Raw genomic sequence first — 27,737 nt, forward strand, 5'->3', positions numbered from 1 at the left:
TCATCCCCAACCCCTCCCTTCATGCTCCTGTACATTGTAACAGTTGCTTCAACCCAAACCTTTCTCAGTTCTGACCAAGAATCATTGACCTGGAATCAAAATGCTGGAGGAACTCAGCAGGCCAGGAGCAGCTACGGAAAAAAGTACAGTCGATGTTTTGGACAAGACTGGCTCGAAACTTCAACTGTACTCTTTTCCATAGATGCTGCCTGGTCTGCTGAGCTCCTCAAGCATTTTGTGTGTGTTGCCCAGATTTCCAGCATCTGCAGATTTTCTCTTGTTTGTGATTGACCTGGAACATTGGCCCCTTATTTCAGAATGGATGTGTGGGCATTGGAGAAGGTCCAGAGGAGGTTCACAAGAATGATTCTGGGAATGAAAGGGTTAATGTATAAGGCGTGTTTGATAGCTCAGGGCCTGTACTCGCCGGAGTTTAAAAGAATGAGCGGAGATCTCACTGAAACCTATCAAATATTGAAAGGCCTAGATGGAGTGGATATTGAGATGTGTCCTGTAGTGGGGGAGTCTAGGACCAGAGGGCACAGCCTCAGAATAGAGGGACATTCATTTAGAACGGAGATGAGGAGGAATTTCTTCAGCCAGAGAGTGATGAATCTGTAATTTCATTGCCACAGACGGTTGTGGAGGACAAGTCATTGAGTATATTTAAAGCGGGAGTTGATAGTTTCTCTATTGGTCAGGGTGTCAAAGGTTACGTGGAGAAGGCAGGAGAATGGGGTTTAGAGGGTTAATAAACCAACCATGATGGAATGGGTCAGCAGACCCAGTGGACTGAATGGCCTGAATCTGCTACAATGTCTCATGGTCTTTCGTTGAAAGTTCGGATGTGCGGAATACCTGGCAGCATTCCCTGTTCTGACTGCCTCTTACGGACAGCCACATCTAACCCTACAGGACACAAGTGTGTCCTCTTACTCAACCTCCTGCTGACTGTGAAAGAACTGACAATTGACATCAGGAAAGGGAAAAGAGGGTGAACGTGCGCTGATCTACATTGTGAATCGGTGGAGAAGGTGGTTGTATATATGTACAGTCAGACGACAATAAACTTGATCAAAGACTTGTGTTTTTACTTTCTTGTGTGCATACGCTGCTCGTGCATGCAGCCTGTTACAGTTGCTCCGTAGTTTCTTACTTTTAAACTTTTTAACTTAGTTATTTGTTGTATTTTTTTCTCATGGTAACACGTTGAAGCTGCACCCTCTCTAACATGCTGGTGGAGAGAGTTTTATGTGTTTTTTTAAGCGCTGGATTAACCAATTTCCCCCGGGGTCAATGAAGTATGACTATAGTTCTAAGCAGGTCGAGGAGGTTCAGTCTGACATCGAATACACTTCTACAGGTGTACTGATGCAGGTATCTATACTGGCTGCATCACAGCCTGTTATGGCAATTCAAATGCACAGGAATGCCAGAAGCTGCGGAGAGTAATGGAGCGCAGCCACATCCCTCCCCACCGTCGGAGGAACAGTATCCACAGGAGGCGTTACCTCAAGTGGGCAACCTTTGTCATCAATCATCCTCACCACCTGGGCCACAGCATCTTCTCTCCGGCACCACCGGCCAGGAATCAGAGACACGTTTAGTATCAACGGCATATGTTGTGAAATTTGCTGTTCTGTGGCAGTAGTACATTGTAATGCAAAATGATAAAGATACCTATAAATGACACTAAGTATAAATAAAATGTAATTCATTAAGTAGTGTGAGAAGAGAGCAGAATGAAATATAGTGTGTTCATTGTTCATTCAGAAATGTGATATTGAATAGTTCTGTTGAGAGGAAATGTGTGCATGGTCTATTTTAATCAGGTGCTTGGATCTGGATTGCCAAGGATGGTGATGGAGGCAGACACAATAAGAGGCATTTCAAATGCTTTTGGATAGGCACATGAATGTGCAGATAGAAAGAATTAGTTAAATCAGCAGATTAAAAAGGTTACGGTGTTGAGGCCAAGTGTGAAGGATGTACTGGTGTTCAACTGGCTACTCCGAGTGGTTTCACTTGCCTCAGCACTGAAACAGCTCCGTAATGGTGGTGTACAGTCACCAGGCACTGAACCGGCCCTATAGCTGTAATGTACAGTCGTCAGGCACTGAACCGGCCCTATAGCTGTAATGTACAGTCGTCAGGCACTGAACCGGCCCTATAGCTGTAATGTACAGTCGTCAGGCACTGAACCGGCCCTATAGCTGTAATGTACAGTCGTCAGGCACTGAACCGGCCCTATAGCTGTAATGTACAGTCGTCAGGCACTGAACCGGCCCTATAGCTGTAATGTACAGTCGTCAGGCACTGAACCGGCCCTATAGCTGTAATGTACAGTCATCAGGCACTGAATCAGCTCTATAGCTGGAGGAGGAGGGAGGAGAAGATGGCGGCGTGACGCAGTGCACGCAGGCGTTCCAAATGATATTGTATGTGTAACTAGGGGCCGTGCACAATCGGGATTTGATGGAGACAGCCGTGAGAGGCACAGAGGAACGTCTGGAGTAACTTCTGAAATGCCTGCTTCGCTGCCGCTGCTACTGTGCGATCGAGAATCTCCGGAGATGAAGGCCCCAAATCCTCAGCTTTGCCTATTGCTTGCTGCCGGGGCCAGAGTCGAAGCGCTCAGCAGAGATGGTGCTCAGTGTCGAATAGGTGGTCGGAGGCTCAGAGTTTTCGGACGGACTCGGAGTTGGACTGTGGTCGGATGCTTCCGGGATGCTGCATCGGCAAGTTGGCGGCACTGGAGGTTCACCGTCTGCGTGAGATGATGGGACTTTCGAGAGACTCTGAGACTTTTACTGTGCCATGGTCTGTTCTTATCAAATAACGATATTGCCTTGCACTGTTGTAACTATATGTTATAATTATGTGGTTTTGTTAGTTTTTAAGTCGGTTTGTCATGTGTTTTCGTGATATCATTCTGGAAAAACACTTTTATCATTTCTTAATGCATGCATTACTAAATGACAATAAAAGGGGACTGCGTGTCCTCATAATCATAATCATAATCATAGCTGTGATGTACAGTCGTCAGGCACCGAACCAGCCCATAGCTGTGATGTACAGTCGTCAGGCACTGAACCTGTTTCCATGGCTGCAGTCTTACTTTCAGAGACCCTACGCTTCATGTACTGTGGATTGTTTGTTTTTTTATTGTTCACACGATTTGTTCTTTCTTTTTCACTCATTGGATGTTTGATTGTCTTGTTAGCCTTACACTTCCTTTGGTAGGGATGTATCTTCCCCCCACCCTCCCAGCAAGGTCTAGAAATGTCTAATAGTTTGGCCACAGCTTTGAGGAGAGATGGGGGAAGTTTAAAGGAGGCCGATGAAGGGTCGGCCCATAATGTAGGCTGTTTATTCCTCTCCATTGATGCTGCCTGACCTGCTGAGTTTCTCTAGCATTCTGGATTTCCTGCATCTGTAGAATTCTTGTGTTTACTCTGGTTTGGCATGGTGTTTGGCACAGTCATGGCGGGCTTATTCCTGTGATGTGCTATTGTTTTTGGAAGTGATTGAGAGAGGATCTGGGAATATAAGTTATTGAAATGGGTCAGATGTCAGAGAATGATCTGTCTTACTGATATCATTGGAATTATCACAAAATAAATTCCCCCAAAGCCTTCATAACGACTTCCTGTTTCCTAAACAAATGCTGAAACTGCTTCCAAAGTGGCTGACAACAGGAATTCTGCAGATGCTGGAAATTCAAGCAACATACATCAAAGTTGCTGGTGAACGCAGCAGGCCAAGCAGCATCTATAGGAAGAGGCGAGGTCGACGTTTCAGGCCGAGACCAACTGACGAAGGGTCTCGGCCTGAAACGTCGACTGCACCTCTTCCTATATATGCTGCTTGGCCTGCTGCGTTCACCAGCAACTTTAATGTATGTTGCTCCAAAGTGGCTGAGCTGGTTTCTAAACTTCAATAGCAAATTTCGACAGGTGTACGGCGGAGAGCATTCTGACTGGCTGCATCACCGTCTGGTATGGAGGGGCCACCGCACAGGATCGGAGAAAGCTGCAGGAAGTTGTAAACTCAGCCAGCTCCATCATGGGCACTGGCCTCCACAGCCTCCAGGACACCTTTTAAGGAGCGATGCCTCAAAAAGGCGGCATCTATCGTTAAGTACCCCGAAGCACTCAGCACATGCTGTCTTCTCATTGCTACCGTCAAGGGGGAGGTACAGGAAGCTGAAGACACACACTCAATGATTCAGGAACAGCTTCTTCCCCTCCACCATCAGATTTCTGAACAGACAGTGAACCCATGAACTCTACCTCAGTATTTTTGCCTCTTTTTGTAATACTTATTTAATTTTTACACATCTATTCTTTATAATTCATGTAACAACAAATCTCACAGCATATGCCAGAGATATCAAACCTGATTCTGAATGAAAAGTTCTCTGTTATTAATCAAACATTCGTGCCTGTGTTGCTGTGGGAACAGTCTGGGAGGCAGCCAGAGGGGACATGGTATGAGGGATTACAATCCAGTGCTGGGCAAGAGCTCTGTGCAGGCACAGTGGGTGTAACAGGGAAACAAGTGAGGCTCCGGATAGTGGTGACCTGTTGACCAGCCCCTGGGTTTGTCAGCTCAGTTGTTCTGTAACTGAGTAATCCCACGGCCAGTCTGATTGTGTGGATGTGAGAGTTCAAACCCACATCAGCAGCTGGGCAACTTAAATCTTTCAGATAAATCTGCAATGAAGTCTTAGTAGCTGGGCTGTGGTTAAAACCTGCCCCATTCACAAATGTCCTTTAGCAAAGGAAGGTTGCTGTGCTAACCTGGTGCTTAGAGGTCCCAAAGCCATCCAGGGCACCATAAGACATAGGAGAAGAATTAGACCATTCGGCCCATTGAGGCTTCCCTGCCATTCTATCATAAAAACATAGAAACATAGAAATCCTACAGCACAATACAGGCCCTTCAGCCCACAAACCTGTGCCGAACATGTCCTTACCTTAGAACTACCTAGGGTTACTCATAGCCCTCTATTTTTCTAATCTCCATGTACCAATCCAGGAGTCTCTTAAAAGACCCTGTTGTTTCTGCCTCTACCACCGTCGCTGGCAGCCCATTCCACACACTCACCACTCTCTGCGTAAAAAACTTACCCCGACATCTCCTCTGTACCTACTTCCAAGCACCCTAAAACTATGCCCTCTCATGCTAGCCATTTCAGCCCTGGGAAAAAGCCTCTGACTATCCACACGATCAGTGCCTCTCATTATCTTATATACCTCTATCAGGTCACCTCTCATCCTCCATCGCTCCAAGGAGAAAAGGCCGAGTTCACTCAACCTATTCTCATAAGGCATGCTCCCCAATCCAGGCAACATCCTCGTAAATCTCCTCTGCACCCTTTCTATGGTTTCCACATCCTTTCTGTAGTGAGGCGACCAGAACTGAGCACAGTACTCCAAGTGGGGTCTGACCAGGGTCCTATATAGCTGCAACATTACCACTTGGCTTTTAAACTCAATCCCACAATTGGTGAAGGAAAATGCACCATATGCCTTCTTAACCACAGAGTCAACCTGCGCAGCAGCTTTGAGTGTCCTATGGACTCGGACCCCCAGATCCCTCTGATCCTCCACACTGCCAAGAGTCTTACCATTAATACTATATTCTGCCATCATATTTGACCTACCAAAATGAACCACCTCACACTTATCTGGGTTGAACTCCATCTGCCACTTCTCAGCCCAGTTTTGCATCCTATCAATGTTCCACTCTAACCTCTGACAGCCTTCAACACAATCCACAACACCCCCAACCTTTGTGTCATCAGCAAATTTAGTAACTCATCCCTTCACTTCCTCATCCAGGCCATTTATAAAAGTCACGAAGAGTAGGGGTCTCAGAACAGACCCCTGATGCCACCACTGGTCACCGACCTCCATGCAGGATATGACCTGTCTACAACCACTCTTTGCCTTTTGTGGGCAAGCCAGTTCTGGATCTACAAAGCAATGTTCCCCTGGATCCCATGTCTCCATACTTTCTCAATAAGCATTGCATGGGGTACCTTATCAAATGCCTTGCTAAAATCCATATATGCTACATCTACAGCTCTACCTTCAGCAATGTGTTTAGTCACATCCTCAAAAAGTTCAATCAGGCTCGTAAGGCATGATCTGCCTTTCACAAAGCCATGCTGACTATTCCTAATCATATTATGCCTTTCCAAATGTTCATAAATCCTGCCTCTCAGGGTCTTCTCCACCAACTTACCAACCACTGAAGTAAGACTCACTGGTCTATAATTTCCTGGACTATCCCTACTCCCTTTCTTGAATAAGGGAACAACATCCGCAACCCTCCAATCCTCCGGAACCGCTCCCGTCCTTATTGAGGATGCAAAGATCATCGCCAGAGGCTCAGGAATCTCTTCCCTCGCTTCCCCCTGGGGTACATCCTGTCCAGTCCCGGTGACTTATCCAACTTGATGCTTTCCAAAAGCTCCAGCACATCCTATTCCTTAATATCTACATGCTCAAGCTTTTAAGTCCACTGCAAGTCATCCCTACAATCACCAGGATCCTTTTCCGTAGTGAATACTGAAGCAAAGTATTCATTAAGTACCTCTGCTATCACCTCCGGTTCCATACACACTTCAAGAAGTTCAGTTGTTGTTCAGACCAAATATCTGAATGGTTAAGAAATGTGATCTAAGTGATTTTGACTGTGGAATGATTGTTGGTGCCAGATGGGGTGGTTTGAGTATCTCAGAAACTGTTGATCTCCTGGGATTTTCATACACTACAGTCTCCAGTTTACAGGGAATGGTGTGAGAAACAAAAAAAAAAATCCAGTGATCGAGGAACGTGTTTGTAGACCGGATATTGAACTTTTTGCTGTTGGATTCCAGCCATATTCCACCAAGATACAACACTGGGTGTCATGGGAGGTTGTTTCTGCCTGTGGCCATCGAACTTTGCAACTCCTCCCGTGGAGGGTCAGACACCCTGAGCCAATAGGCTGGTCCTGGACTTATTTCCATCTGGCATAGTTTGCATATTGTTGTTTGATTGTTTGTGGGTTTTGTATTGCTGTATTTACGCTCTATTCTTGGTTGGTGAAGCTGTAACGAAACCCAATTTCCCTCGGGATCAATAAAGTATATCTATCTATCTAATTCTGTGGGTGAAAATGCGCTGAAAATGAGAGAGGTCAGAGGAAAGTGGCCAGACTGGTTTAAGCCGACAGGAAGGTGACAGTAATTCAAATAACTACACGCCACAACAGTGGTGTGGAGAAGAGCATCTCTGAATGCATAACACGTTGAACTTTGAAGTGGATGGGCTCCAGCAGAAGACCATGGACACACACTTATCAGGTACAGGACATTCACAAAGTGGTCACTGAGTGTAAAACCCTTGCCTCCTTTTGCTCTTCCTCCTAAGTCCTCCACTTCACGTTTACACTCTAAGCGGATCCTGTCGTCTCTGCCTATCTCACCAGTCCCCCGTCCTTCTGTTTATGCAGCTTGGAATCACAATCATGTTCACCATCACCGGCGCATGTTGTAAAATCTGTTGTTTTGAGGCAGCAGTACATTGCAATATCTAATAAAAACTGGAAATCACAGTAAATTCACACACACACACACACTCACACGCACATACACACACTCACACACATACACACACACACGCGTACACACTCACACACATACACACACACACGCGCACACATACACACACACTCACACTCATACACACACACACACTCACACACATACATACACACACACGCACACACACAGACACTCGCGCACATGAATTAGTGCAAAAAGAGAAAAAAAATAGTGAGACAGACAGACAGACATACTTTATTGATCCCGAGGGAAACTGGGTTTCATTACAGTTGCACCAACCAAGAATAGAGTATAAATATAGCAATATAAAACCATAAATAATTAAATAATAATCTGTAAATTATGCCAGATGGAAATAAGTCCAGGACCAGCCTATTGGCTCAGGGTGTCTGACCCTTGAAGGGAGGAGTTGTAAAGTTTGATAGCCACAGGCAGGAATGACTTCCTATGACGCTCTGTGTTGCATCTCGGTGGAATGAGGTAGTGTACACGGGTTCATTGTCCATTCAGAATACTGATGGCAGAGGGGAAGAAGCTGTTTTTGAAATGTTGAGTCTGTGTCTTCAGGCTCCTCTACCTCCTCCCTGGTGGTAGCAATGGAAAGAGGGCATGCTCTGGGTGGTGGGGGTCCTTAGTGATGGATGCTGCAGGTTTTGTGGCATCGTTTTTGAAGGTGTTCTCGATGGTGGGGAGGCTAGAGCTCAAGGTGGAGCTGACAGAGTTCTCGGCTTTTTGCGAACCTGTGCAGTGGCCCCTCCATACCAGACGGTGAAGCACACAGCTGGAATGCTCTGTAGAAATTTGCGAGTGTTTTTGGCAACATACCAAACCTCCTGAAACTCTTCAAAGATTCATGCTATCCACAAACATCAACCTCTACTACCAACCTCTGTTACTAGTTAGCAGCGTGGTAGCAGAGTGGTTAGTACCACACTTTATAGTGCCAGCGATCTGGGCTCAATCCTTGCTCCTGTATGAAAGGAGTTCTTACGTTCTCTCCGTCACTGCGCTCCAAAGGAGTCATCATCGTGGCTATCCCTCGGGGTCGAGGATGGGTCCAAAGATGTACTGGTTAGGGTTAGTAATTAGTGAGCATGTTACGTTAGCGACACTTGTGGGCTACCACTAGAACATCCCCAGACTGTGCTGGTTGTAGATGCAACTGATGCATTTCACTGTATTTTCAAAGTTTAAAAGTTCAGAGTAAATTCATTATCAAGTACATATATGTCACCTGAGATTCATTTTCTTGCAGGCATTCACTGTAGAACAAGAAATACAATAGAATTGAACAATTACACACAAAGACTGACAAACAACCAAGGTGCAAAAGACAAACTGGGCAAATAGAAAAATACAAATAATTATAATAATAATAACTGCGTAAATAAGAAGTACTGAGAATGTGAGTTGTAGAGTCCTTGAAAGGCAGCCCAAGGGCTGTGGAGTCAGTTCAGCATGGAGGTGAGTGTAGTTATGCACGCTGGTTCCGAAGGTCGTTGCCTCCATTTTCCTTCACAGCTGCGCAGGCCAACCACAGTTCTGAGCAGGAAATTTTTAACATGGTCTGAAAACTGAGCAGCACTTTGAATGTGTGAACATTAAGAGAATTCCAGCTGAGCGGCAATAAAGGCTATGTGCGTGGGAGCATTTCAGTTACTGTGCGGCCACGCACCTGCACATCTTAGAGGGAATAGTGTTCAGGAGCCTGATGACTGAGGGGAAATAACCATTCCTGAACCTGGTGGTATGTGTTGTGTATTTAATATTTCAATAATATTTGAGTAAATATTATATATATAGGCCCTTCAGCCCATGATGTCATGCCGAACATGTCCTTACTTTAGAAATCACCTAGGGTTACTCACAGCCCTCTATTTTTCTAAGCTCCATGTACCTGTCCAAGAGTCTCTTAAAAGACCCCATCGTATCTGCCTCCACCACCATCGCCAGCAGCACATTCCACGCACTCATCACTCCCTGCGTAAAAAAAGACTTGCCCCAGATATCTCCTCTTACCCAGCTTCCAAGCACCTTAAAACTAGTTTGATTACGTTCTTGTTCATTTAAATAATTAGTTATGGGCTATGTGTGAAAAAATGGGGATGTGAGTCTGGGCTGGATGTTCTTCTCACTTAAGGAAGGTGAAGCGTCTTCTATAGCCTCTCCTTTCCGGGTGTAGTGATGGCTGCAGGACCACGGTTTGGCTTGCCATGCAGGAGGTCACTCAGATATGACCTCTCCTACACTACTGTGCCCATAGTAATGCCTTCACGTAGCATCCTTACTCTTACTCAGTTTGCTATGTCATGGCACGACCGAGTGTCCAGCTGTATAACTGAGCAGGCAGGCCGGGCTCATCAGCCTTGTCTGGCAGCCAATGCAGGAGAAGGACAACTCCCGTTCCAAACCTGGGTAGATGGGACTCGTTATCCTTGCCAGGCAGTCAGTCTAGGACAAGGAAAACTTCAATACTCAACCTACAGCCTTGTGGTCGTTGCGGATGTCACAGCTCGCTGCACCAATGTGGAACATCCCCTGGCCTAAAGAGTGGAATTGTCCGCATGTACTGAATCTCTTTACAAACCTAGGACATATGGAGAGGTAGTTACACCCAAGGTGCAGGACACAGGAAACTGGGTGGCAGTCAGGAAAGGAAAAAGGGTTCCCCTGTGGTCATCCCCCTCACCAAAACTTTGGATGTTGTTTGGGTGGTTGACCTAACAGAGGATGTTGTTTGGGTGGTTGACCTAACAGAGGAAGGTCACAGCGGCTGGGTCTCTGGCACTGATTCTGGCTCTGTAATTCAGAACAGGAGGGAGGAGAAGCTGTGCACTGGGGTGAAAGGGGATTTATTAGTTAGGGAACCGACCGGGGGGTCGGTGGTGGGAGAATAAAATTCCCGGATGGTATGTTGCCTTCCGGATACAAGGGCATGGGACTTCCTGGATTGTGAGTCCTCAGCTTTCTTAAGTTGGAGGGTGAACAGCCAGAAGTCATGGTCCACGTAGGTAGGGCGAGGGACGAGGGTCTGCATTGGGAGTTCAGGGAGTTGGGTGCTATGTTTAAGGACAGGACCTCCAGGGTTGTGATCTCAGGGTTGCGACCTGTGCCACGTACTAGTGAGGCCTGAACTAGGAGGATTATACAGTTTAATATGTGGCTAAGGAATTGGTGTAGGAGGGAGGGCATAGGATTTTTGGATCATTGGGTTCTCTTCCAGGGAAAGTGGGACCTGTACAGAGGGACAGTTTGCACCTGAAGTGAAGGGGGTCATACCCTAGCTGGATGGTTTGTTAATGCTGCATGGTGGGGTTTAAACTAGAGTTGCAGGGGGTTGAGAGCCAGAGTGCCAAGGGAGGCAGATGTTCGTAAGACCTCGAAGTTAGGAATCAAAAGGTTGAGCATGGTACGACTAGTGTCCTGAGCTGTGTATATTTCAATGCAAGGAGTATCGTAGGAAAGACAGATCATAGTGCTGAAGATGAGGTAGCATTTAGAAACAGAGGCAATGTGCAGTGAGGAGAAGCTGCTGACAGGGCAAAATTGCAGTCAACAGGATGAGTTGCAATGTAAAAGGCAGACAAAATCGAAATGGGCAAATACAAGACTGAAGGTGTTATATTTGAATGCATGCAGTTTATGAAATAAGGTAGATAAACCTGTAGCATAGTTGCAGATTGGCTTGAATGAGGTTGTGGGCACAAATGAATCATGGCTGAAAGAAGATTTAACTGGGAGCTTAATGTCCAAGGATACACATTGTTTTGGAAGGACAGGCAAGAAGGAAGAGGGGCTGCGTTGTTCTGTTGGTAAAAAATGAAATTAAGTCATTAGAAAGAAGTGACATAGAGTCAGAAGGTGTTGAATCATTGTGGATAGAGCCAAGGAACTGCAAGGGTAAAAAAAGCCTGATTGGAATTATATACTGACCCCAAACAGTAGTAAGGATGTGGTCTACAAATTACAACAGGAGCTGGAAAACGCATGCCAAATGTGCAATGTTACAATAGTCATGAAGGATTTCAATATACCGGTAGACTGGGAAAATCAGATTGGTGCTGGATTCCAAGAGGGGGAATTTCTAGATTGCCTACAAGATGGCTTTTTAGAGCAGCTCATGGTTGAGCCCACTAGGGCATCAGCTATTCTGGATTGGGTGTTGTGCAATGAACTAGAATTGATTTGAGAGCTTAGGGCAAGTAATCATAATATGATCGAATTCACCCTAACATTTGAGAAGGAGAAGCGAAAGTCAGATGTATCAGTATTATAATGCAGTAAAGGGAATTACAAAGGCATGAGAGAGGAGTTGTCCAGAAATTATTGGAAAAGAACACTGGCAGGGATGATGGCAGAGCAACAATGGTAGAAATTTCAGAAAGCATTTTGGAAGATACAGGGTATCTGTATCCCAAAGAAGCAATTGTATTCTTTGACACAACTTTATAAGTCAATGATTTGGATAATGGAATTGATGGCTTTGTTGCAAAATTTGCAGATGATATGAAGATAGATGAAGGGGCAGGTAGTGTTGAGGAAGTAGAGAGGCTACAGAGGGAATGACAGATTAGGAGAATGGGCAAAGAAGTGGCAGATGGAATATTGAGTCGGGTAGTGCATGGTCATACACTTTGGTAGAAGAAATGAAAGGGCTGGTTATTTTCTAAATGGAAAGAAATTACTAAAATATGAGTTGCAAAGGGACTTAGGAGTCCTTGTACAGGATTTCCTAAAGGTTAATTTACAGTTTGAGTCTGTAGTGAGGAAGGCAAATGCAATGTTAGCATTCATTTCAAGAGGACTAGAATATGAAAGCAAGGATGTAAAGTTGAGACTTTATAAAGCACTGGTGAGGCCTCACTTGGAGTATTGTGAGCAGGTTTGGGCCCCTTACCTTAGAAAGGATGTGCTGAAACTGGAGAGGGTTCAAAGGAGGTTCATGAAAATGATTCCAGGATTGAATGACTTCTCATATGAAAAGTGTTTGATGGCTCTGGGCCTGTATTCACTAGAATTCAGGAGAATGAGGGGTGACCTCAATGAAACCTATCAAATGGTGAAAGGCCTTGATGGAGTGAATGTGGAGAGGAGGTTTCCTATGGTGGGAGAGTCTAAGACTAGAGGACAGCCTCAGAATAGAGTTGAAGAGGGATTTCTTTAGCCAGAGTGACGAAACTGTGCAATTCTTTGGCACAGACAGCTGTGGAGGCCAAGTCTTTACCTATATTTAAAGCAGAAGTTGACAGATTCTTGATTGGTTAGGGTATGCTGGGATACAGAGAGAAAGCAGGAGATTGGGTCCGAGCGGGAAATTGAATCAGCCAATGGCAGAGCAGGCTTAATAGGTCAAATGGCCTAAATGGCCTATCTTACGGTCTTAAGGTCTAAACTTGACACACTTGTCTTAATTTACATCTCCCGGGTAACACCTGGTGCTCAGTTTGAAAAAGATGTTCGTCATCTCTCTGTCTCTTATGAGCTGTTAACTCCTTTGAGTTTCTGTTTTATGAGTAATTATTTTCTGTTGCTCTGTTAAGTATCTTTTCTTTGTACCAAAGCGGCCAGTTTTCCTTTCTCGTGTAGATCGCGTATAATTTACATTTCTCTTGTGAATGCTGCTGCAAGTTTTTTTATTGCACCCGTGCACACGTGTATTTGAGAATAACTCGACCTTGGCATCGGGAGGAGGTGAAGCAGCGTCCACACCGGGACCACCCGACTCCGAAACAGTTACATTCCCCAGGCAGTAATGCTGGAGGTGTTGAGTTAAGGCTGATAACTCACCTCAACACACCCCCAGTCGCCACTTCCTGTCAGTCACCTAACGTACAGACACTCCTGTGCCTAGTGTCAATTTATGGATATTTAGTCAATCCATGTATGATCTATCTTATGTGTTTATATTTATTGTGTTTTTTATTATTACTGTGTTCTTTATGTTATTGTGTTATTTTGTGCTGCATCAGAACCAGATTAACAATTATCTTGTTTCTTTTTACACTTGTGTACAGGAAATATCATTACGTGATCTTGAATCTTGACTTTTACTCCGGGTAGCATGATAGCACAGTGGTTAGCATACCACTTCACAGTAGTGTACAGTCCCGGGTTCAATCCTCACTGTTGCCTGTAAGGAGTTTGTACATACTCCCGGTGACCGTGTGGGTTTCCTCCGGGTGCCCTGGTTTCCTCCCACATCCAAAGACCTACCAGTTGGTAGGTTGATTGGTCATTGTAAACTGTCCTGTGATTAATCGGGGGTTACTGCATGGTGTGGCTTGGTGGGCCAGACGAGCCTGCTCCACGCGGTATCTCTAAATAAACAAATACATTTACTTCTAATGGGGCCACAGGAATATCTAACATCATGGACACTTTTACTCACTTTATCCAGAAGTTTATTGGGTACAACCTGCCTTTAACATCCAGGTCATTAATAAAAATCATGAAAAGTAGAGGTCCCAGAACAGATCCTTGTGGGACACCACTAGTCACAATCCTCCAATCTGAATGTACTCCCTCCACCACCACCCTCTGCCTTCTGCAGGCAAGCCAATTCTGAATCCACCTGGCCAAACTTTCCTGGATCCCATGCCTTCTAACTTTCTGAGTAAGCCTACCGTGTGGAACCTTGTCAAATGTCTTACTAAAATCCATATAGATCACATCCACTGCACTATATGCCTGGTCACCTCCTCAAAGAACTCTCTCAGGCTTGTTAGACACGATCTGCCCTTCACAAAGCCATGCTGACTGTCCCTGATCAGACCATGATTCTCTAAATGCCTATAGATCCTATCTCTAAGAATCTTTTCCAACAGCTTTCCCACCACAGACGTAAGGCTCACTGGTCTATAATTACCCGCACTATCCCTACTACCTTTTTTGAACAAGGGAACAACATTCGCCTCCCTCCAATCCTCCAGTACCATTCCCGTGGACAACGAGGACATAACGATCCTAGCCAGAGGCTCAGCAATCTCTTCTCTCGCCTCGTGGAGCAGCCTGGGGAATATTCCGTCAGGCCCCGGGGACTTATCTGTCCTAATGTATTTTAACAACTCCAACACCTCCTCTCCCTTAATATCAGCATGCTCCAAAACATCAACCTCACTCATATTGTCCTCACCATCATCAAGTTCCCTCTCATTGGTGAATACCGAAGAGAAGTATTCATTGAGGACCTCACTCACTTCCACAGCCTCCAGGCACATCTTCCCACCTTTATCTCTAATCGGTCCTACCTTCACTCCTGTCATCCTTTTTTTCTTCACATAATTGAAGAATGCCTTGGGGTTTTCCCTTACCCTACTCGCCAAGGCCTTCTCATGCCCCCTTCTTGCTCTCCTCAGCCCCTTCTTAAGCTCCTTTCTTGCTTCCCTATATTCCTCAAGGGACCCAGCTGATCCTTGCTTCCTAAACCTCATGTATGTTGCCTTCTTCCTCCTGACTAGATTTTCCACCTCACTAGTCATCCATGGTTCCTTCACCCTACCATTCTTTATCTTCCTCACCGGGACAAATTTATCCCTTACATCCCGCAAGAGATCTCTAAACATCGACCACGTGTCCATAGTACATTTCCCTGCAAAAACATCATCCCAATTCACAACTGCAAGTTCTAGCCTTATAGCCTCATAATTTGCCTTTCCCCAGTTAAAAATTTTCCTGTCCTCTTTGATTCTATTCTTTTCCATGATAATTATAAAGGCCAGCGAACGGTGGTCACTGTCCCCAGATGCTCACCCACTGAGAGATCTGTGACCTGACCCGGTTCATTACCTAATACTAGATCTAGTATGGCATTCTCCCGGTCGGCCTGTCCACATACTGTGACAGGAATCCATCCTGGACACACTTAACGAATTCTGCCCCATCTAAACCCTTGGAACTAATCAGGTGCCAATCAATATTAGGGAAGTTAACAACCCTGTTATTTTTGCACCTTTCCAAAATCTGCCTCCCAATCTGCTCCTCTGTATCTCTGCTGCTACCAGGGGGCCTATAGAATACCCCCAGTAGAGTAACTGCTCCCTTCCTGTTCCTGACTTCCACCCATATTGACTCAAAAGAGGATCCTGCTACATTACCCACCCTTTCTGTAGCTGTAATAGTATCCCTGACCAGTAATGCCACCCCTCCTCCCCTTTTTCCACCCTCTCTATCCCTTTTAAAGCAATGAAATCCAGGAATATTGAGAATCCATTCCTGCCCTGGTGCCAGCCAAGTCTCTGTAATGGCCACTACATCATAATTCCATGTATGTATCCAAGCTCTCAGTTCATCACCTTTGTTCCTGATGCTTCTTGCATTGAGGTACACACATTTCAGCCCTTCTACCTTACTGTCTTTACACCATTTATTCTGCTTCTTTTTCCTCAAAGCCTCTCTGTATGTTAGATCTGGCTTTACTCCATGCACTTCTTTCACTGCTCTATCGCTCTGGGTCCCATCCTCCTCGCAAATTAGTTTAAACCCTCCCGAACCATGCTAGCAAACCTACCTGCAAGGATATTGCTCCCCCTCGAGTTCAGGTGGAACCCATCCAATCTGTACAGGTCCCACCTTCCCCAGAAGAGATCCCAATGATCTAAAAATCTAAAACCCTGCTCCCTGCACCAACTCCTCAGCCACGCATTCAACTGCCATCTCCTCCAATTCTTACCATCACTGTCACGTAGCACTGGCAGCAATCCTGAGAACGTCACTCTTGAGGTCCTGTTCTTCAGCCTTCTGCCTAATTCCCGAAACTGACACTTCAGGACCTCATCCCTCTTCCTGCCTATGTCGTTGGTCCCAACATGTATCACGACTTCTGGTTGCTTTCCCTCTGGTACCAGGATGTCGCGCACCCGGTCAGAGACATCCCGGACCCTGGCACCCGGGAGGCAACAAACCATGCGGGTGTCCTTCTCACATCCACAAAATCTGCTGTCTGCTCCCCTGACTATAGAGTCTCCAATGACGACAGCTCTGCTCTTCTCTGTCCCACCCTTCTGCACCACAGGGTCAGACTCAGTTCCGGAAGCCCTGCCACCGTGGCTCACACCTGGTCGGTCGTCCCCGCCAACAGTATCCAGGACGGTAAACTTATTATTCAGGGGAATGGCTACAGGGGTGCTCTGCACTACCTGTCTGCTCACCTTCGCTTTCCCCCCTCTGACTGTCACCCAATGACCTGCTTCCGACAGCCTAGGTGTGACTACCTCCCTGTAGCTCTCATCTATGACTGCCTCATTCTCCCTTGTGAGTCGAAGGTCATCCAGCTGCTGCTCCAGATTCCTTACACGGTCTTCCAGATCGCCCAGCCGTATGCACTTCTGGTAGACGTGACTCTGCAGGAGAGGGGCGTTCCCCCAAGACTGCCACATCTCACGTGAGAGGCACATCACCGTCTCAGAGGACATTGTAAAAACTAACTGCGAGCTTTAATCTGGATGTGGGGGTAGAAGGGTGGGTTGGCAAGTTTGCAGACGATACAAAGGTTGGTGGTGTTGTAGATAGTGTAGAGGATTGTCAAAGATTGCAGAGAGACATTGATAGGATGCAGGAGTGGGCTGAGAAGTGGCAGATGGACTTCAACCCGGAGAAGTGTGAGGTGGTACACTTTGGAAGGACAAACTCCAAGGCAGAGTACAAAGTAAGTGGCAGGATACTTGGTAGTGTGGAGGAGCAGAGGGATCTGGGGGGTACATGTCCACAGATCCCTGAAAGTTGCCTCACAGGTGGATAGGGTAGTTAAGAAAGCTTATGGGGTGTTAGCTTTCATAAGTTGAGGGATAGAGTTTAAGAGTCGCGATGTAATGATGCAGCTCTATAAAACTCTGGTTAGGCCACACTTGAAGTATTGTGTCCAGTTCTGGTCACCTCACTATAGGAAGGATGTGGAAGCATTGGAAAGGGTACAGAGGAGATTTACCAGGATGCTGCCTGGTTTAGAAAGTATGCATTATGATCAGAGATTAAGGGAGCTAGGGCTTTACTCTTTGGAGAGGAGGATGAGAGGAGACATGATAGAGGTATACAAGATAATAAGAGGAATAGATAGAGTGGATAGCCAGCGCCTCTTCCCCAGGGCACCACTGCTCAATACAAGAGGACATGGCTTTAAGGTAAGGGGTGGGAAGTTCAAGGGGGATATTAGAGGAAGGTTTTTTACTCAGAGAGAGGTTGGTGCGTGGAATGCACTGCCTGAGTCAGTGGTGGAGGCAGATACACTAGTGAAGTTTAAGAGACTACTAGACAGGTATATGGAGGAATCTAAGGTGGGGCTTATATAGGAGGCGGGGTTTGAGGGTCGGCACAACATTGTGGGCCGAAGGGCCTGTACTGTGCTGTACTATTCTATGTTCTATGTTCTAACAAACATAACTTAACCCTTACTTTTCCAAGTAAGAACCAGTGTACTTCTTGACAATTGACTCCAAGATTGTTAAATGTCAGTTCCGGTATACAAGTGGCAAAGAGAATGAAATAATTGTTACTCTGGATCTGATACAGCACAAAAAAAATCACACGCAATTAGGTGATGAGCACATTAACAATAAAACTGATACACAAATAAATATAAATACATAAGATAGCTTAACACAGTAAATATCAGTTCAGTAATTTTCCACCAGAGCTACTTGATGAGAATTTGCTAAGCAGGATAAATAGCGATGAGTGATGGGGATTGGCCGATTAAATTTAGGTCACTCCGTTTTCCGCCATCTCATTTCCAGTTCTCAGCCATTGACCCCCCCAAGTCGATGCCTGGACTGGCTCAGCGACAGTGAAACAGAAGCCAGACAGTGCGTGCGGAGTACGTCCACCGTGGAGCCAACTGTACCCACCATCAAGGAGAACTTCAAGGGGTGCAGCTTCAGAGGACCCTCACCACCCAGGACATGCCCTCTTCTCGTTACTACCTTCAGGGAGGAGGTACAACACCCAGACTCAATGACTCGGGAACAACTTCTTCCCCTCTGCCAGCAGGTTTCTGAAAAGTTCCTATACACTACTTTGTTATTCCTTTCTTGCACTATTTTGTAATTTACAGTCACTGTACATCTTGGGACTACACTGCTGCCACACTGAACAGCAAATTTCACATTGTATGAGAGAGTGATAACAAAGCTGATTCTGAGGGTCCAATTATTGCTCATTCCCGTATCAGCAGATCAGTATCAGTCTCGAACATATGACTATCTTCTTCATTATCAACACACCAATCTTATCATCAATGCCATTTGATCAACACTGACTAGCTTAAACAACAAACTAAACCTACAAAATTCTGCTAGACTAATCAAAAAAGAGATTTTAGAGCTGTGGAATGGCATAGTGTAGAACTAGGCACTTTGGCTTGTCGCATCTCTGCCAATCCTCTTGTTCAGCTACACTAGAGCCTTAGCTATTTTGAGACGCAGCATGGTAATGGGCTTTGCAGCCCAACGAGCCCACACTGCCTAATTACGTCCACGTGGCCAATTAACCCGGTACATCTTTGGACTGGGGGTGGGGTGAGAACTGGAGCACCCGGAGGAAACCCACGTAGTGACAGGGAGAATGTACAACCTCCTTCCAGACTGAGGTGGGAATTGAACACGAGCCAGTAGCGCCGTGATAGCATTACGCTAACCATGCGCTACTGTGCCACCCTGTCACAGAGCTCTACAGCACAGAAACAGGCCCATTGGACCATCTCGTCCAGTCACAGAGCACTACAGAGACATACCCTTCGGCCCATCTAGTCCTTACTGGTCTGGATTTCTGCTGAGTCCCACCGACCTGCACTGGGTGAGCGCTCCACACCCCTCCCGTCCACGCACCTATCCAAATGTCTCATAAATGTTACAACTGAACTCCCAGCTGCCATCTCTCCCGGCAGCTCGTTCCACACTTTCACTGTCCTCTGAGTGAAGAAGTTCCCCCCCATGATCTTAAGTATTTCACCTTTCACCCTAACCAATGTCAAGAGGCTCTTCCTACCCTTGCACGTCCTTAGCTCCATCCACAATGATTCAACATCCTCCATTGCTAGGTCAGGTCATTCCAATGATTTGATTTTTTACCAACAGAGCCACACAGCCCCCTCTACCTTCCTGCCTGTCCTTTTGATACAATATGTGTCCTTGGACATTAAGCTCCCAGCTATAATCTTTCAGCCAGGATTCTGTGATGCCTACAACGTCATGCCCACCAATCTGCAACTGTGCTGCAAGTTCATCTACCTTATTCTGTTTACTGTGTGCATTGAAATATCCAGTCCTGGATTCAACTTTTTCGATTTTGTCCACCTTTTACATTGCAACTCATCCAGCTGACTGCAATTTTGCCCTGTCAACAGCCTCTCCTCACTACACACTGTCTCTGTAAACCAGCTACCTCACCTTCAGCACTATTATCTGCCTTTCCTACAATACTTCCTGCATTGAAATGTACGCAGCTCAGGACACAAGTCACACCATGCTCAACCTTTTGATTCCTGACTTTGTCTGAGGTCTTATCAACATCTGCCTCCACAACCTCTCCACTATCTGTTCTAGCACTGGTTCCCATCCCCCTGCAACTCTAGTTTAAACCCCACCATCCAGTATTAACAAACCTTCCCGCCAGGATATTAGTTCCCCTCCAGTTCAGGTGAAAACTATCCCTTCTGTACAGGTCCCACCCCCGCCACCCCCCACACCAACTCCTTAGCCACGTGTTAAACTGTATAATCTTCCTAGTTCTGGCCTCACTGGCACGTGGAACGGGTAGCAATCCTGAGACCACAACCCTGGAGGTCCTGCCTTTAATTTTGCACCCAACTCCCTGAACCTCCTATGCAGAACCTCGTCACTCATCCTACCCATATCAATGGTATCCATGTGGACCACAACCTCTGGCTGCTCCCCCTCCCACTTAAGAATGCTGAGGATTTGATACGAGATGTAGCAGGCCCTGGCACCCAGGAGGCAGCATACTATCTGGGAATCTTGTTCACGCCCACGGAACCTCCTGTCTGTTCCTCTGACTAATGAATTCCCTATCACCACAGCGTGCTGCTTCTCTCCCCTTGATGTTTCTGAGTCCCAGAGCTGGACTCAGTGCCAATTCTGTATCTCTAAATAAATTAATTATTAATTAATAACACCGTTTTGTCCATATTAGAGCTGCATCATTCTATGTCTTGCCTATTTACATGTTTAAATGCCTATGGAGGTAAAGGAGGCTCAGAACTCACACCACCAGATTCAGGAACATTTATTACCGCTCAGTTATCAGGAAGAAGGTACAGGAGCCCCATGATCCACACTATCAGATTCTTAAACCAGAGGGGATAACTTCACTCATCTCCAACACCAGACTATTCACACAGCCTATTGATCACTATTCTCATGTTCTCAATATTTACTGCTTATTTATTTATTATTACTTACTTTTTCTTTCTTTTTGTATTTGCCCAGTTTGTTCTATTTTACACATTGTTTGTCTGTCCTGTCGTGTGCGGTCTTTTATTGATTCTATTGTGCTTGCTATATTTACAGTGAATGCCCACAAGAAAATGAATCTTGGGGTAGTATATGGCGACATGCATGTACTTCGATAAAAAAGCTTGTGTTTCCCCCAGACATTGCGGCTACAACACTCCGGCCAGACATGGTCCTGTGGTCCACAACAGCCAAGCTGGCATATGTTGTGGAATTGACAGTACCACGGGAAGATGGTGTCGAAGAAGCTTATGAGAGGACTGGTCAAAGAACACTGAGGCTGTCTACAAGAAGGGTCAGAGCCGTCTCTATTTCCTGAGGAGGCTGCGGTCCTTTAACATCTGCCAGACGATGCTGAGGATGTTCTACGAGTCTGTGGTGGCCAGTGCTATCATGTTTGCTATTGTGTGCTGGGTCAGCAGGCTGAGGGTAGCAGACACCAACAGAATCAACAAACTCATCCGTAAGGCCAGTGATGTTGTGGGGGTGGAACTGGACTCTCTGACGGTGGTGTCTGAAAAGAGGATGCTGTCCAAGTTGCATGCCATCTTGGACAATGTCTCCCATCCACTACATAATGTACTGGGTGGGCACAGGAGTACATTCAGCCAGAGACTCATTCCACCGAGATGCAGCACAGAGCGTCACAGGAAGTCATTCCTGCCTGTGGCCATCAAACTTTACAACTCCTCCCTTGGAGGGTCAGACACCCTGAGCCAATAGGCTGGTCCTGGACTTATTTCATAATTTACATATTACTATTTAACTATTTATGGTTTTATTATTATTTATTATTTACGGTGCAACTGTAACGAAAACCAATTTCCCCCGGGATCAATAAAGTATGACTATGACCGAGTACTCTGAACTGGCAACTGAAGCTGCCCAGAATGGCTGGAACACCAAGATTTTCCCTGTAGAAGTGGGATGCAGGGGATTCGTTGCTACATCTACGACCAGTCTATTGAAGATGGGGGTGAGGGGTCACTCCCTCCAACAAGCAATCAACTCCTTGTCAAACACAGCAGAAGAAAGCAGTAATTGGATTTGGATTAAAAGGAAAGACAACAACTGGGCTGCAAGATGAAGAGAGGAGGGTATGGAACTGAGGGGGGTGTATCTGGGACGCCAGGTAGCACCGTTGAGCCCTCTGGAGACGTCGTGGGCTTATCAACGAAACGTCGAAGAAGGAGGGTGCCCACCTGATGACCCCGATGACGTACCTACCCTCCCTCCATGTCACCACTCCAAGCCCACTGCCAACATCGAGAGTGCCAACTTACCATAGGGATTGAAACATCCGGTCCTAGTAGTTCTACTGATCTACTACTGTACTTCAAACTATGAAGCATGGTGATTATATCAGACTGTACCACGACCTATGAAAGCAATATCCAGATTCACTGACACAAAGATGTAACGTGTAAAAAGTACGTCTATCTGTCAGGGTGAGTTTTTGCTCTCGCTACATTATCAGCTTGCTCAGTCAATGAGATCAGTTACAGAGGTTTCCAGTTAATGCTTGGGGAGAAGTTGTGGTTCATGAGAAGCCTCACAAAACCACTAAGAATTGCTGAATGACAGATTGGATGGAAGGGGAATTGCCAGCTCTGCATTCTTATGTAGGTCAGCTGTCAGTCTCACACAGTACAGGCCCTTCAGTCCATGATGTCGTGTCGACCTTTCAATCAACTCTGCGATCAATTTAACCTTTCCCTCCTACACGGCCCTCCATAGTTCAGTCATCCATCTGCCTATCTAAGAGCCTCTTAAATGTCCCTGATGTATCTGCCTCAACCACCAACAAGCAAATTAGCAAAATAAAGGGAGGAGGGAGGTTTAATTATTTGTTCTGCATCAAGGCGTGAACAGTGAGAGCTTTAAAACTAATAGGTACAATTCCATGCAATGATGTGGCCCATACACTTTAATTTTATTTCCCTCCCACATAATGTAGTCCTCCATTTTTCTATCATCTATGTGCCTAAATAAGAGTCTTCTAAAATGTCGCTAGTGCGTCTGCTTCTACCACTAACCCTGCCTGCATGTTCCATGAACCCACCACTCACTGTGATGAAAGCCTACCTCTGATATCCACCCCCCCCCCATACTTTTCTCCAGTCAACTTAAAATTATGCCCCCTGGTATGAGGTACTTCCACCCTGGTAAAATCCTCTGCCTGTCCACTCAGTCTATGCCTCATCACCTTGAACTCCTCTATCAAGTCCTGCCCAGAAAAAGAAGCCCTAATTTGCTCAACCTATCCTCATAACATGTGCTTTCTAATCCAGTTAGCTTCCTGGTGAATCTCCTCAGATCCCTGATTTTCATAGAATCTCAGGGTGCCCCACTGTCCCAGAGCCCGTGCTGTGATGCAGCCTGGGAGAGGAACACCTATGCCTTTGAGTGCAAGAATCCTACAAAAGGCAATAGATTTGGCGCAGTAATCCTCCCAACCATTGAGCATATCCACATGAAACATTGTCATAGAAAAGTAGTGTCCGTCATCAAAGATCCTCACCACCCAGCCCATGCTGTTTTCCTGCTGCTGCTGTTAGGTAGGAGGTACTAGTGCTTCAGAGCTCACACCACCGGGTTCAACAACCGTTACTACCCCCAACCATCAGGTTCTTCAACAAAAGGAGGTAACTAGTTCTGGTGTTTCCACAACCGGTGGTCTCACTTTAAGAACACTTTAGCTTGTTATTTCATGCTCTTGTTATCTATACTTGCACTTGCACAGTTTGTTGTTTATTGATCCTGTTTACAGTTGCTTTTCTTGGTAAGTGTGCCCTCAGAAAGAGAATCTCAGGATTCGTGTGATGATGTGCATGTACTCCGATAGTAGATTTTACTTGACTTTGAAGTGCTTTCCTTTTGATGTAGTTGGAGCTGCTGTATCATACTTTCACACTTTGTAACGTTGGTAACACAGCAGCATAGCAGAAGTTTGCACAGAGAGCAAAGTGACAGTATCCAGTGTAACAGTGAGAGTGCTAAGTCCATACTGAGTCACCAGGGCAGCATGGGACTACAGCACAACACTTTATGTGGCCTGGGTTCAATTCCACCACTGTCTGTAAGGGGCTTGTTCACTCTCCCCATCACCATGTGGATTTCCTCTGGATGCTCAGGTTTCCTCTCACATTCCAAAGACGTATGGATTCACTAGAATTTAGAAGAATGAGGGGTGACCTCATTGAAACCTATCGAATAGAGAAAGGCCTTGTTAGAGTGGATGTGGAGAGAATGTTTCCTATGCTGGGAGAGTCTATGACCAGAGGGCACAGCCTCAGAATAGAGGGGCATCCTTTTAGAATGGAGATGAGGAGGAATTTCTTTAGCCAGAGAATGGTGAATCTGTGGAATTCATTGCCACAAACAGCTGTGGAGGCTGAGTCTTTATGTATATTGAGGACAGTTTGATAGATTCTTGATGGGCCAGGGCGTGAAGTGATACGGTGAGAAGACAGGAGATTGGAGCTAAGAGGGAATATGGATCAACCTTGATGAAACGGCAGAGCAGACTCGATGGGCCAAACAGCCTAATTCTGCTCCTATATCTTATAGAAACATAGAAAACCTACAGCTCACAATGCTGTGACGTAAACATACTTACTTTAAAAATTACTCTATTTTTCTAAGCTCCAAATACCTATCCAAGAGTCTCTTAAAAGACCTTATCGTTTCCGCCTCCACCACTGTTGCCGGCAGCCCATTCCACGCACTCACCACTCTCTGCAGAAAAAACTTAACTCTAACATCTCTTCTATACTTACTTCCAAGCACCTTAAAACTGTAGCCCCCTCATGCTAGCTATTCCAGTCTTGGGAAAAAGCCTCTAACTATCTACATGATCAATGCAACTCATCATCTTATACATCTCTATCAGGTCACCTCTCATCCTCCGTTGCTCCAAGGAGGAAAGGCCAAGTTCACTCAACCTATTTTCATAAGGCATGCTCCCCAGTCCAGGCAACATCCTTGTAAATCTCCTCTGCATCCTTTCTATGGTTTCCACATCCTTCCTCTAGTGAGGTGACCAGAACTGAGCACAGCACTCCAAGCTGGGGTCTGACCAGGGTCCTATATAGCTGCAACATTACCTCTCGGCTCCTAAACTCAATCCCACGATTGATGAAGGCCAATGCACCGTATGCTTTCTTAACCACAGAGTCAACCTGCGCAGCAGCTTTGAGTGTCCTAAGATCCTTCTGATCCTCCACACTGCCAAGAATCTTGCCATTAATACTATATTCTGTCATCATATTTGGCCTACCAAAATGAACGACCTCACACTTATCTGGGTTGAACTCCATCTGCCACTTCTAAGCCCAGTTTTGCATCCTATCAATGTCCTACTGTAACCTCTGTCAGCCCTCCACACTATCCACGACACCCCCAACCTTTGTGTCATCAGCAAATTTACCAACCCATCCCTCCACTTCCTCATCCAGGTCATTTATAAAAATCACAAAGATTAGGGGTCCCAGAACAGATCCCTGAGGCACACCACTGGTCACTGACCTCCATGCAGAATATGACCCATCTACAACCACACTTTGCCTTCTGTGGCCCTCTCAGGATCTTCTCCATCAACTTATCAACCACTGAAGTAAGACTCACTGGCCTATAATTTCCTGGGCTATCCCTACTCCTTTTCTTGAATAAGGGAACAACATCTGCAACCCTACAATCCTCTGGAACCTCTCCCATCCCCACTGATGATGCAAAGATCATTGTTAGAGTCTCAGCAATCTTCTCCCTCACCTCTCACAGTAGCCTGGGGTATATCTCATCTGGTCCTGGTGACTTATCCTACTTGATGCTTTCCAAAAGTTCCAGCACATCCTCTTTCTTAATGTCTATATGCACACCGACTTTTCAGTCCGCTGTAAGTCATCCCTACAATTGTCAAGGTCATTTTCAGTAGTGAATACTGAAGCAAAGTATTCATTAAGTACCTCTGCACTTCCTCTGGTTCCATACACACTTTTTCACTGTCACACTTGATTGGTCCTATTCCCTCATGCCTTATCCTCTTGTTGTTCACATATTTGTAGAATGCCTTGGGGTTTTCCTTAATCCTGCTTGCCAAGGCCTTCTCATGGCCCCTTCTGGCTCTCCTAATTTCATTCTTAAGCTCCTGCCTGCTAGCTTTATAATTTTCTAGATCTCTATCATTACTTAGTTTTTTGAACCTTTCGTAAGCTTTTCCTTTCTTCTTGACTAGCTTTTCAACAGCCTTTGTATACCACTGTTCCTGTACCCTATCATCCTTTCCCTGTCTCATTGGAATGTACCTAAGCAGAATACCATGCAAATATCCCCTGAACATTTGCCACATTTCTGCCGTACATTTCCCTGAGAACATCTGCTCCCAATTTATACTTCCAAGTTCCTGCTTGATAGCTTCATATTTCTTCTTACTCCAATTAAACGCTTTCCTAACTATTCCCATCGCTCTCCAATGCTATGGTAAAGGAAACAGAATTGTGATCACTATCTCAAAAATACTCTCCCACTGAGAGCCCCAACACCTGACCAGGTTCATTTCCCAATACCAGATCAAGTACAGCCTCTTCTCTTGTAGGCTTATCTACATATTGTGTCAAGAAACCTTTCTGAACACACCTAACAAACTCCACCCCATCTAAACCCCTTGCTCGAGGAAGATAGCGATCAATATTGGGAAATTAAAATCTCCCATCACTACCACACTGTTATAGTCATAGTCATATTTTATTGATTCCAGGGGAAATTTGGTTTTCGTTACAGTTGCACCATAAATAATAAATAGTAATAACACCATAAATAGTTAAATAGTAATATGTAAATTATGCCAGGGAATAAGACCAGGACCAACTTATTGGTTCAGGGTGTCTGACCCTCCAAGGGAGGAGTTGTAAAGTTTGATGGTCACAGGCAGGAATGACTTCCTATGACACTCTGTGCTGCATCTCGGTGGGATGAGTCTCTGGCTGAATGTACTCCTGTGCCCAACCAGTACATTATGTAGTGGATGGGAGACATTGTCCAAGATGGCATGCAACTTGGACAGCATCCTCTTTTCAGACACCACCGTGAGAGAGTCCAGTTCCATCCCCACAACATCACTGGCCTTACGAATGAGTTTGTTGATTCTGTTGGTGTCTGCTACCCTCAGCCTGCTGCCCCAGCACACAACAGCAAACATGATAGCACTGGCCACCACGGACTCGTAGAACATCCTCAGCATCATCCGGCAGATGTTAAAATATTATTGCACCATTCCAGAGTCTGTCTCCCTATCTGCTCCTCGATGTCCCTGTTACTATTGGGTGGTCTATAAAAAACACCCAGTAGAGTTATTGACCCCTTCCTGTTTCTAATTTCCACCCCCAGAGACTCCGTAAACAACCCCTCCACGACTTCCTCCTTTTCTGCAGCTGTGACACTATCTCTGATCAACAGTGCCACGCCCCCACCTGTTTTGCCTCCCTCCCTGTCCTTTCTGAAACATCTAAAACCCGGCACTTGAAGTACCTATTCCTGACCCTGAGCTATCCAAGTCCCTGTAATGGCTGCAACATCATAGCTCCAAGTACTGATCCATGCTCTAAGCTCATCTGTTTTCTTCATGATACTCTCTGCATTAAAATAGACACATCTCAAACCAT

General features: G+C 45.7%; 1 protein-coding gene across 1 annotated transcript in view; it reads right to left on the reverse strand.

The window, feature by feature from the left end:
• The window catches only part of LOC134359741 (prostaglandin G/H synthase 1-like), a 120,446-nt gene that overhangs the window by 26,375 nt on the left and 66,334 nt on the right, over positions 1 to 27,737 (reverse strand). The window lies entirely within an intron of this gene.

This window comes from Mobula hypostoma, chromosome 21 (genome assembly GCF_963921235.1).
Source record: "Mobula hypostoma chromosome 21, sMobHyp1.1, whole genome shotgun sequence".
In the NCBI taxonomy this organism is placed as follows: Eukaryota; Metazoa; Chordata; class Chondrichthyes; order Myliobatiformes; family Myliobatidae; genus Mobula; species Mobula hypostoma.